Raw genomic sequence first — 12,861 nt, forward strand, 5'->3', positions numbered from 1 at the left:
ACATAGAAAATAAAATAACATGTACATATATTAACTACACATATAGCTATAAATATATAACTTGATAAATAAATGGAAAAATCAGGAAATTTACTAAAGAAAAAAGTGAGCTATTACTTAAAACCACTGAAAATGTTCAACATTACTAGCAATTTAGGAAGTTCAATTCAGACCTATTAATTTTTTTTATAATGAGGCAACCCATATAACTTTCATAAAATTTTTAAAGCTGTCCTTGGGCCCTCCAAATTAAGAATTACCATTCTAGATATATTTCTATTCATGTTCTAAGATTGCCATTAACTTTTTGTTGTTGTTTTGTAACGTTATTTGACAAGCAGCAGTTAGTTCTCATCCATATTGACTGTAGATTTTTTAAAGTAGTGACAGGTACACAGGTAACCAATGTATAGAGCTTGTATGATGAATGTTCACCCTCATTACATTTTCTGGACAAACAAACACACATGGATATAGTATGCAACATTCCTTATTCCCTTGGCCCACAAAGTGTGGTGAGCCTGGTGTCAATGCACACATCTAGAGTTCCCATCTCTTTCATGGAAAATTTCTGGATCTCTCTGAGTGCCTGCAGGGCACTCTTCTTTTTTTTTTTTTTCTTTTGGTGTACTGGGTGGTATGCGGGATCGAACCCATGCCCCCTGCAGTAGAAGCAGTCTTAACCACTCCAGGGAATTCCCAGGGCCCTCTTTTTTTTTTTTTTTTTTTTGCGGTACGAGGGCTTCTCACTGTTGTGGCCTCTCCCGTTGCGGAGCACAGGCTCTGGACGCGCAGGCTCAGTGGCCGTGCGTGGCTCATGGGCCCAGCTGCTCTGCCGCTTGTGGGATCCTCCCGTACCGGGGCACGAACCCGCGTCCCCGGCATTGGCAGGCGGACTCTCAACCACTGCACCGCCAGGGAAGCCCCCAGGGCACTCTTTTTGAAGCTCACTCCACGGATGCGCTTGTGAATGGCGATGACATATTTTATTCTCTGGACACCACCTCGCTGATGGCAGAATGGTCCTTCTTCTTCTTGCCACCCTTCTTTGCAGGAGCCATTCTGCCAGGTCCAGGTTAGAAAGGAAGAACGCAAGGTATTTGCTGCATTTGCTTTTTAAATAACATTATAATATGTTCTTAACACTCAAAATCACCCCTACCACATTTCAGGCACTCTTCTAGATGCTAGAGGATACAGCAGTGAACAAAACAGATAAAAATCAATGTCTCCCTGAAGCTTATATAGGATTCTAGTCTGGGGGTAGAGAGAAGAGAAAAATTAAATAAGTAAAACATATAACATGTTATATGATGACTAAGTGCTATGGAAATAATGCAGGAAAGAGACTAGTAGAATTGGGAAGGGTTACAAGTTTTAATAGTGTGGTTAAGGCCTCACTGAAAAGGTGGCATTTACATAAGACTTTAAAGAGTTGAGGGAATAAGTCATATCTGGGAGAAGAATATTACAGGAAAAGGCCCTCAGATGGGAGCTTTCCCAGGGTGTTTGAGGGCTAGAGGGATAGCAAGAAGATATCAGGACTAAAGAGAAGTGATAGAGAGGAACAATAATAGAAAATGAAATCAGAAAGGTAATGGGGGAGGAGGAAGATCACTTAATATCCACCATGGGCCCTAAGTATCTCCACACACCTCTACTGAGTATGTCAAAACACAAGGCCTTAACTGTTCTGATTCTGAGCCATTTCTGTAGCTACTCACACAGGCAATTAAGTAAGCCAAAGCAAGGCAACCACAACATGACCACCATACCACTGCTCACTCCCAGGGGCTGGGTGAGAAGTTGGAGGGGAGGTTTAGGGGCAGTAGGAGATCACAGCTCAGTTTTGGACAGGTCAAATTTGAAATCCTATTAGATATCCAACTGGAGATATTGTGTAGATAACCGAATATGTGTCCAGATTTCAGAGAAAAGGCCAAAGCTAGAGGTATAAATTTGGAAGTCAACAGTGTAAGAGACTAAATGAGCCAAGGAAATAAAAGTTTTTTGTTGTTTTGGCCACACTGCACAGCTTGCAGGATCTTGGTTCCCCAACCAGTGATTGAACCCGGGCCACGACAGTAAAAGCCCTGAAAGCCCAGAATCCTAACTACTGGGCCACCAGGGAACTCCCACAAAGATTTCTTTTTAAAAGGTGATGACCAAGGTATGAGCCTGGAACATTCTACCATTGAGAGGAAGGGAGATTAGGAGACCATGATATAGGAGAACTAGGAGAATGTGATGTCCTGGAAGCAAATGGAAAAATGGTTTCAAGAACAAGGAGGTAATCAACTGTGGCAAAGTTGCTGACAGATTATGTGAAATGAGGAATGACCACTAGATTTAGCAATGTGGAGACAGATGGTCACAAGGTATAATTCTAGAGGACTAGTGGGTTCAATATCGTAGCTGAATTCAAGAAAAAAATGGAAGGAGGTTAATTGTAGGTATGGAGACAAGAGTTTCACTCTAAATTAATATTTATTTATTGAATGAATGATGAATGAATGCATCCCTAATGCTAACAAGTGTGCAATGAATTCACATACTTTGCCCATGGAAATATAGAACAGTACAATCTCTTTGGAAAGAGACCTAATACACATCCCAACTGGTTTTTAAAATGCATAAGATACACGGATAGATAGATAGATATTATACCTCTAGAAAGGCATAATAGATGTTTAAGGACTGGTTATCACAGATTGTAAGATTATAGCTAACTTTAATTATCTTCTATATAATATTTCTATATTATTCAAATGTTCTACAATGAACATGTATAACTTTTATAATCAATAGCTTTTTAAATGTTCATAGCCTATATCAGAAGATATATCTAAGTATTGCTTCTAAGGAAATAACCTGAAATTTAGAAAAAGTTTCATGCACCAAAATTTTTATCATGGTTTATTTAAACAATAATAGCAACATCCAAGTTTCCAACAACAGGGGCTAGAAAAAGTTTAAGATATGTTCTCTCAATGAAATACCAAGCAGTCATTTAGAAGGATGTTGGTTAACTGGGGAAATGCTTATATTAAAATTAATTAAATAGGGACTTCCCTGGTGGCCCAGCAGTTAAGACTCTGCGCTCCCAATGCAGGGGGCCTGGGTTCAATCCCCAGTCAGGAAACTAGATCCCGCATGCTGCAACTAAAGATCCTGCATGCAGCAGTGAAGATCCTGCATGCAGCAACTAAGACCTGGCTCAGCCAAATTAATAAATAAATATTTTTTAAAAAAAATTTTTAATAAAATTAACTGAATAGGGACTTCCCTGGTGGCGCAGTGGTTAAGAATCGCCTGCCAATGCAGGGGACATGGGTTCGAGCCCTGGTCTGGGAAGATAACACATGCTGCAGAGCAACTAGGCCCGTAAGCCACAACTACTGAGCCTGCACTCTAGAGCTCACGAGCTGCAACTACTGAGCCCACGTGCTGCAACTACTGAAGGCCACGCACCTAGAGCTCGTGCTCCACAACAAGAGAATCCACCACAATGAGAAGCCCGCACACCGCAACGAAGAGTAGCCCCGGCTCGCCGCAACTAGAGAAAGCCCGCACGCAGCAACGAAGACCCAACACAGCCTAAATAAAAAAATAAATAAAATAAGATTAACTGAATAAATGTGAATAGGTGGGTAGTGGACTAGTCATCTGTGATTCTCTCCCTAACCAACTCTAAAACAACAATAAAATCATTTTTTAAAAGAAAAAGATGACAATGAAGACTAAAGGAAGAACAGTGGCCGAGAGAGGAGGAAAAAAAAAAATAAAGGAATAAAAAATAGGACAGGGCTTCCCTGGTGGCGCGCGCAGTGGTTGAGAGTCCGCCTGCCGATGCAGGGGACACGGGTTCATGCCCCAGTCTGGGAGGATCCCACATGCCGTGCAGTGGCTGTGAGCCATGGCCGCTGAGCCTGCGCGTCCGGAGCCTGTGCTCCGCAGCGGGAGAGGCCACAACAGTGAGAGGCCCGCGTACGGCAAAAAAAAAAAAAAAAAAAAGGACAAAAAACAAAAGATGTCAACAAATTTTTGGAATTTATAAAAATGTTTAAGTGATTTAGGAGAACAGAGTAAGTGACAAATTAAATGCCTAGCAAAGGGGTTACAAAAATGAACAAGTCATTTCACTTTATTGAGTAAATGTTTGAAAGCAATTGTCCACTCACGTGTTTTCATTCCACAAATGCTTCCTAAGTGCCTACTAGAGCATACAAAAGTAAAAAAGACAAAGTCCTTTAAGGAGCTTACCGCCTTGTCATCTAGATTTCCATTTTGAAGTGTGTAAGCTAGGCTAACATAGATTCTACCTGTCACTTAAACCAATACTTTCAGGAAGCCAACAGGAATGATACATTGAACATACAAACTCTTTCTAGCTAATTCCAAGGAGTGATACCAAATATTACTGCATACTTCCTCAGGAGGCATATAATTCTCAGAGTAACAGACCTCTTTGGCAACCCTTAAGAAAACTCTGTCCTTAGGGTTGTTTTTTGGGGGGTTTTTTGCGATACGCGGGCCTCTCACTGTTGTGGCCTCTCCCGTTGCGGAGCACAGGCTCCGGATGCGCAGGCTCCGGATGCGCAGGCTCAGCGGCCATGGCCCACGGGCCCAGCCGCTCTGCGGCACGTGGGATCCTCCCGGAATGGGGCATGAACCCGTGTCCCCTGCATCGGCAGGCAGACTCTCAACCACTGCACCACCAGGGAAGCCCTGTCCTTAGGTTTTAAAATCACCTCTTAACACAGTATTTAGTGCTTTCCTTGTAGTGTCCACTGCTTTGAGTTTTCTTGTATCTGAAGATATCTGTGGTAGCTTTCTTTTAGAGAAAAATTAAAACTTTAATATTCTACCTATGCAAAAGCATTACTGACTCTACTCATCTTTTTATTTTTTTGGCCGTGACACACAGCTTGCAGGATCTTAGTTCCTTGACCAGGGATTGAACCCAAGACCCGGCAGGGAAAGCACCAAGTACTAACCACTGGACCACCAAGGAATTCCCATCTACTCATCTTTTTATCAGGTGAACAACAATGGAAAATATTTGTTTGGCGTGACCATGAGGTTACAGGGTTGCTGAAGTGAGCATAACATTAACATTAAAAAATTCATAGCATAACATTAAAATTCATTTGCATCAATGAGCCAGAGAAACTAGATAGAGGCCAAAGGTTAAATGCAAGGTGACCATTATTAACAATACCCCTAGTCAAAACTAGAAATCAAAATAGGAATAGTTCCGAGCTGCAGAAAAACCAAGGAACAGAAGTACAATGATGACTTCCACCTTCTTAATGGAGATTATGCAACATGTGGATAATTTATATTGGTGGTCGTATCATATGAAAAATATATCTACGTGAACAATCTGAGCCAGTCATCCCCAACTAAGTGGTTTTTCAGATTATAACTTAATAGTTAATATCAATCTCCTAATAACAAGACCCTTCCTATCACAATTTGCATCAAAATGTTATAAATTAAGTAAGTGGTAGCTATGGATTATCAAGAGCCTTTGGTTCAAGCCAAAAGACAACTGAGAGACTTAACGATTTAAAAAGTGGTGGTACAAACAATCCAATTCAAAAAGTAGAGGAAGGACTTGAAGAGACATTTCTCCAAAGAACATATACAGATTGCCAACAAGTACATGAAAACGTTCTCCATGTCACTAGCCATTAGGATAATGCAAACTAAAACCACAATGAGATACCATGTCATGTCCATTAGAATGGGTATAATTTAAAAAAAAGAAAAGAATAAGTGTTGGGAAGAAAGTGGAGAAATTAGAACCCTTGGGCATTGCTGGTAGGAATATAAATTGGTGCACTGTGGAAAACAGGTGAATTTTCAAAAAGTTAAACACAGAATTATCAAATGATCGAGCAATTCCAATTCTAGGTATATACCTAAAAGAATTAAAAGCAGGGGCTCAAACAGAACTTCTACTCCAATGTTCATAACAGCCTTATTCACAACAGCCAAAAGGTGGAAACAACCCAAATGTCCATTGACAAACAGATAAACAAAATGTGGTATATACAAACAATGGAATGCTACTCAGCCCTAAAAAAGGAAATTCAAACACATTACAATATGAATAAAACATAAAAACATCATGCTAAGTGAAACAACCCAGACACAAAAGAACAAATATTTTGTATGATTCCAGTTATATGAGGTACCTTGAGAAGTCAAATTCATAAACACAGAAAGCAGAATGGTGATTGCCAGGGACTAGAGGAGGAGGGAATGGGTGCTTAGAGTTTAATGGGTACAAGTTTCAATTTGGGCAGAAAAAGTTCTGGGGCTTCCCTGGTGGCACAGTGGTTAAGAATCCTGCCAACGCAGGAGACACGGGTTCAATCCCTGGTCTGGGAAGATCCCACATGCCACGGAGCAACTAAGCCCATGAGTCACGACTACTGAGCTTGCACTCTAGAGCCCGTGAGCCACAACAACTGAGCCTGTGTGTCACAACTACTTAAGCCCGTGCACCTAGAACGCATGCTCCGCAACAAGAGAAGCCACCGCAATGAGAAGCACACGCACCACAACGAAGAGTAGCCCCCGCTTGCCACAATCAGAGAAGAACCATGCGCAGCAACAAAGACCCAACGCAGCCAAAAATAAATAAATAAAATTTAAAAAGAAAGAAAGAAAAAAAGTTCTGGGGCTTCCCTGGTGGAGCACTGGTTAAGAATCCACCTGCCAATGCAGGGGACGTGGGTTCAATCCCTGGTCCAGGAAGATCCCACATGCCGTGGAGCAACTAAGCCTGTGCGCCACAACTACTGAGCCTGCACTCTAGAGCCCGTGAGTTACAACTACTGAAGCCCACGTGCGTAGAGCCTGTGCTCTGCAACAAGAGAAGCCACCGCAATGAGAAGCCAGCACACCGCAACAGAGCAGCCCCCGCTCACCGCAACTTGAGAAAGCCCAAGTGCAGCAACAAAGACCCAATGCAGCCAAAAATAAATAAATAAAATAATTTATTAAAAAAAAAAAGAAAAAGTTCTGGAAACAGATTGTAGTGATGCACAAGGTAAATGTATTTAATGCCACTGAGCTATACAATTTAAAATGGTTAAATTGGTACATTTTATGTTATGTATACTTACCACAATAAAAAGTGATGGTAACATTTTCAAGGAAGCATCCCAGGTAAAATTTGAGTAGAATTGCTAATATACAACTTTATTCCCTCCTTTGAAAAGAATCTAGTATAACGATCAGCTGATGCGAAATAACCTTTGTAAAGGATGGATAAATAACAGTGCTACCAGTTCACTCCTTCTCATCTCAAAGAATGATCCTTTCTGTATCTGAAATTCTGTTTTAATACAATGTTTGTAAGATGAATGAATCCTTTCCACCCATCCTTGGGCCAATTGATTGCCCTGATTTTCAAGATAATCCACATTGTGGTCCCAAAGAATCCTTTAATCTTTTAGCTCCCATCACTGCCTGCCATAAATCCTGCCCTTCAATCACAATGGTTTACTACTACACCTGAACATAATTTATACTGTCTTCCTCTGTAAACTCTGCTTCTCCCTTTGGAATTCCTATCTCCCCATTTTTAGTAGCAAGGTAGCTGAGATCTAGAACTTCGAAGCCAGATTATCTGGGTTCAAATTCTGCCTGCACCACTTGCTAGCCATGTGACTTTGAACAAAGCACTGGGAAAGCAAAACTGCCTTGCCACCATTATGAATAAATGTCACATCCCATAGATAGGGAGGAAGAAAATACTTTGTATCTTGAGATAAATTTAAAAATAAGGGCTTCCCTGGCGGCACAGTGGCTAAGAATCCGCCTGCCAATGCAGGGGACACGGGTTCGAGCCTTGGTTGGGGAAGATCCCACATGCCACGGAGCAACTGAGCCCGTGCGCCACAATTACTGAGCCTGCGTGCCACAACTACTGAAGCCCGCGTGCCTAGAGCCCGTGCTCCACAACAAGATAAGCCACCGCAACGAGAAGCCCACGCAATGAGAAGCCCACGCACCGCAAGGAAGAGTAGCCCCCGCTCGCCGCAACTAGAGAAAGCCTGCACACAGCAATGAATACCCAACATAGCCAAACATAAATAAATAAATAATTTTTTTAAAATGAGTCACTCTCTGTAATTCTGATCCCCAAAATAAATGAAATCTTGAGCACTTTCTGTAAGCTTGGACTCCCTAACTAAACTTTTCCCCTAACTTTTAAAATAGTGGTATCCAAAAAAATGTTATGCAACAAAAAAACAACCCAATCAAAAAATGGACAGAAGATAACAGACGATTCTCCAAAGAAGACATACAAATGGCCAGTAAGCACATGAAAAGCTGCTCAACATCATTAATTATTAGAGAAATGCAAATCACAACTACAATGAGGTACCACCTCACACCGGCCAGAGTGGCCATCATTAAAAAGTCTACAAATAACAAATGCTGGAGAGGGTGTGGAGAAAAGGGAACCCTCCTACACTGTGGGTGGGAGTGTAAGGTGGTACAGCCACTATGGAAAACAGTATGGAGGCTCCTAAGAAAACTAAAAATAGAATTACCATATGATCCAGCAATCCCACTCCTGGGAATATACCCAGACAAAACTATAATTCAAAAAGATAGGGACTTCCCTGGTGGCACAGTGGTTAAGAATCAGCCTGCCAATGCAGGGGACATGGGTTCGATCCCTGGTCTGGGAAGATCCCACATGCCAAGGAGCAGCTCAGCCTGTGTACCACAACTACTGAGCCTGCGCTCTAGAGCCTGTGAGCCACAACTACTGAAGCCCATGCACCTAGAGTACGTGCTCTGCAACAAGAGAAGCCACCACAATGAAAAGTCCATGCACCGCAATGAAGAGTAGCTCCCGCTGGCTGCAACTAGAGAAAGCCTGCACACAGCAACAAAGACCCAACGCAGCCAAAATTAAAATAAATTAATTAACTTATTTATTTTTTAAAAAGATACATGTAGCCTGATATTCATAGCAGTACTGTTCACAATAGCCAAGACATGGAAAAAACCTAAATGTCCACTGAACGCATAAAGAAGACATGGTAAATATATATACATTGGAATACTACTCAGCCATAAAAAAGAACAAAATTATGCCATTTGCAGCAACATGGATGCAACTAGAGATTATCATAGTAAGTGAAGTAAGTCAGAAAGAGAAAGACAAATACTATATGATATCACTTATACGTGGAATCTAAAATATGGCACAAATGAACCTATCTACAAAACAGAAACAGACTCACAGACACAGAGAACAGACTTGTGGTTGCCGAGGTTGGGGGGAGGGATGGACTGGGAGTTTGGGGTTGGTAGATGCAAACTACTACATTTAGAATGGATAAACAACAAGGTCCTAATGTATAACACAGGGAACTATATTCAATATCCTGTGATAAAGCATAATGGAAAATAATATAAAAAAGCATGTCTCTATGTGTATAACTGAGTCACTTTGCTGTACAGCAGAGATTGACACAGTGTTGTAAATCAACTATGCTTCAATAAAAAAAAATTTTTTTAAAAGGCACCAAAAAGTGTTATGAACAATCATGTTAAAAAACTGCTGTTTTCCACCATGACAAACTAATGTAAACTCAATAACTTTGGTGATCAAATGTTTTGTCCCAATAAATGCCTGTATTTTTTGATTCAGTGAGCCAGTTAAAATCTGAGTCCCACTATTTTGCAAGTAGATCTCTATTCTTTTCTAAAAGCTTTAGTTCCTGAGATTTCCTTTCCTGTTACTTTAATTCCAAAATGTTTCTAATTTTTTTTAATACTTATTTCTTTTGTAATACATCTCCTTTAAATGACAACCCAAAATTCTAAAGCCCCCTTTTGACCTCCACCTCCAAAATCTCAGTGCCCTCCCCCAGAGGTAACCAATATTTAAATTGGGTGTATATCCTTCCAGACTTTTCTTTTTTAATGATTTTCATACATATATATGGAATCATTGAAAACATACACTCTAATCTCCAGTTTCTTCATTTCTGTAACTGGAATGGAAACTACACCTGTCTCATAGGGTTGCTGGAAAGACTAAATGGAAAAAAAAAAAAAATCACATAAAATGCTATGTGCACTGTGCTTAGCACAAAGAAAAATCCCATTCATCTTTCAAGGTCCAGCTCAGATCACAGCTTCTCCATCAAGTTTACCCAGACTATTCAACTGCTGGTAATTTCATTTTTTCTCCAGTGAAGTTTCCTCAATACTCACTGGACATATCATACAGTGCCTTGGGTCATGGCCCATCCTATAGCTAGTAAACACCTGGAGGGCAGAAATTCAGTCTCAGTATCCTTCAGAACAACTGACACAGGGTTCTATACAAAGTAGGTACTCTATAAATTAAAATACTGAAAATTTCTAAGAAGCAGAAGCCCATGTAAAGTTTCTTCCTGACACACCGAGTAAAATTCAAGTGTTTTCAGACTTTTAACTGTGTAAAAGGAGCTGCGTTAGGTTATCAAGTATATAATGAAAGCCAATTTCTATTAAGTAGAGACCCAAAATCCCACTGATAAAGCATTCTATGTTTGTCTATTTTTTTTCTCCATTTAGAGTTTAAGTGCTTGGGAGGCAGGCAAATCTAGTAACTTTATTAATAAAATATATGTAATAATGCTATTATATAAACACAACTAGGTTTATATAATGAATATATTCCTTAAAAGTCACATCTAAGTTATTTCACTTTAAATGCACTGGAGAAAGCCAAAAAGGAAAGAAATAACAAATATACAAATATAACTACACAATATTGAACAAGAACAAGGACAGCACTGGGAAGTATGTAGAATTAAGTAATATAATGTTCATATTTCCTAAATCAACCCTTTCTGATGAAGACTTCTCTTTTTTTTTGGGGGGGGGGGTGGGCGGGCCTCTCACTGTTGTGGCCTCTCCCGTGGCAGAGCACAGGCTCCGCACACGCAGGCTCAGCGGCCATGGCTCACGGGCCCAGCCGCTCCGCGGCATGTGGGATCCTCCCGTACCAGGGCACGAACCCGTGTCCCCTGCATCAGCAGACGGACTCTCAACCACTGCGCCACCAGGGAAGCCCAAGACTTTTCTTTTTTGGCCATGCCACACAGCACGCAGGATCTCAGTTCCCTAACCAGGGATTCACTGCCAGGCCATGGCAGTGAAAGTGTGGAATCCTAACCACTAGGCCACGAGGGAACTCCCTGATGAAAAAAAGTGAATGTGAAAAATTTCATAAAAGTATAAAGGTTAAATTGCATTTAATTATACATTTGACAAATCACTTTTACTGAAAAGAACAACAGTCCTGAAATAAGACACCTAGCACATTTGCTGCTCCCTGGTTACAATACTTATATGTGGTGACCCTATAGGAGTAGGCTCTCCATGACCCCCGGAGCAGATGGTCAAGTCCATGCTGCTCCTGGCCCCAAAGCTAAATGAGGCCAGCCTCACCATGGAGCTGATGAAGCTCTTCACGCAGCTGCAGGCCAAGGACGAACAAGGCCCCATTCAGTGCAATAGCACCATTTGCCTGGGCAAAATCAGCTTTTACTTCAGTACCAGCACCAGAAACAGGGTCCTCACCTGCGCCTTTAGCTGGGCCACTAAGGACCGTTTTGCACCATCCCAGGTCACGGGTGTTTTGGGCTTCACTGCCACCCACAACCTCTACTCGATGAACGATTAAGCCCACAAGATCCTGCCTGAGCTCTTACAGCTTCACTGTGGATTCTGAGACATCTGTGCAGGATGAGGCCTTCAAGGCCATTCGAAGCTGCCTGTCCAAACTGGAGTCTGTGTCACAGGGCCCTACACAGCTGGCCAAAGTGGACTTCTCATGCAGCCAGCTGCGCAGGCTGGGCTGTGACAGGGGTCTCCTTCCTCACCTCTATGCTGATCCATGCACACCCCACAACTGCTCCAGCCGAGACAAACGTCCCCCAGAGACCCACACCTGAGGGACTTCCTTCCCCAGCCCTCACCCCTGTCCCTGCCATACCCACGACCTAAGGCCACTGGGAGACACAAGAGGGCAAGGACACAGAAGAGGACAGCAGTGCTGCCAACAGATGGGAGGACGAAGACTGGGGCAGCTTGGAGCAGGAGGCCAAATCTGTGTCGGCCCACCAGGACTTCTGGAGTACTGGGGGCCAAGACAGCTGGGCTGGGCAGAGCAGCAACCCCGGCCACAAAGCCCCGGAGTCAGACTGGAGCAGCTGGGAAGCTGAGGGGCTCGTGGGAGCAGGGATGGCAGGAGCCAAATCTCCCAGAGCTGCCCTGAGAACACACAGCTGGCCAGCGAGTGTAACTGGGATGGACTGGAGCTTAATGACAAAGGCGATCCCTTCGCTCCCCTATCAGCACGTCAGAGGAGGCTGGTGCCCAGACGAGACTGAGAGCCAACAGGCAAAGACCGAGCTAAGCTGGAAGAAGTGAGAGGAGCATCAGCAGGAGATGGAGGGCAACTGCACTGAGAAAAAGGTGGCCAAGGACCCCATGAAGCTGAGAACTTGGAAGCTAGACTGAACTGCCAGTGTGGGCATTTCCCAGCCACAGAGAGCAGGCCCCCCAGATGTATTATACAAGCCATGTGAGCCCGGCCCGCCTGGCAAGCACATCTCACGTGTACATAATCAGAGCCACAATAAATTCTATTTCAAGGAAGGAAGGGAGGGAGGAAGGGAGGAAGGAGTATATGACAAGGTTCCCAACCTCAAGGAACTTTCTAATACAGATATGAACTGAACACGTGGAAAAAACTAAAAAACCACAGATAACATAGATGAAGTATTAAATCAAGTGTAGTAGACTGATGCTATAGGAGTTCAGAGA

At 42.4% G+C, this 12,861-nt stretch overlaps 2 pseudogenes; one reads left to right on the top strand and one right to left on the bottom strand.

Annotated features, from left to right (window-relative positions):
• Positions 1–280: 280 nt before the first annotated feature.
• On the bottom strand, positions 281–1,061 carry LOC103085169 (60S ribosomal protein L31 pseudogene; annotated as a pseudogene).
• Positions 1,062–7,054: 5,993 nt separating this feature from the next.
• Positions 7,055–12,555, top strand: LOC103085440 (N-terminal kinase-like protein; annotated as a pseudogene).
• The last annotated feature ends 306 nt before the right edge of the window (positions 12,556–12,861 follow it).

This window comes from Lipotes vexillifer, unplaced genomic scaffold (assembly GCF_000442215.2).
Source record: "Lipotes vexillifer unplaced genomic scaffold, Lipotes_vexillifer_v1.1 scaffold408, whole genome shotgun sequence".
NCBI lineage: Eukaryota > Metazoa > Chordata > Mammalia > Artiodactyla > Lipotidae > Lipotes > Lipotes vexillifer.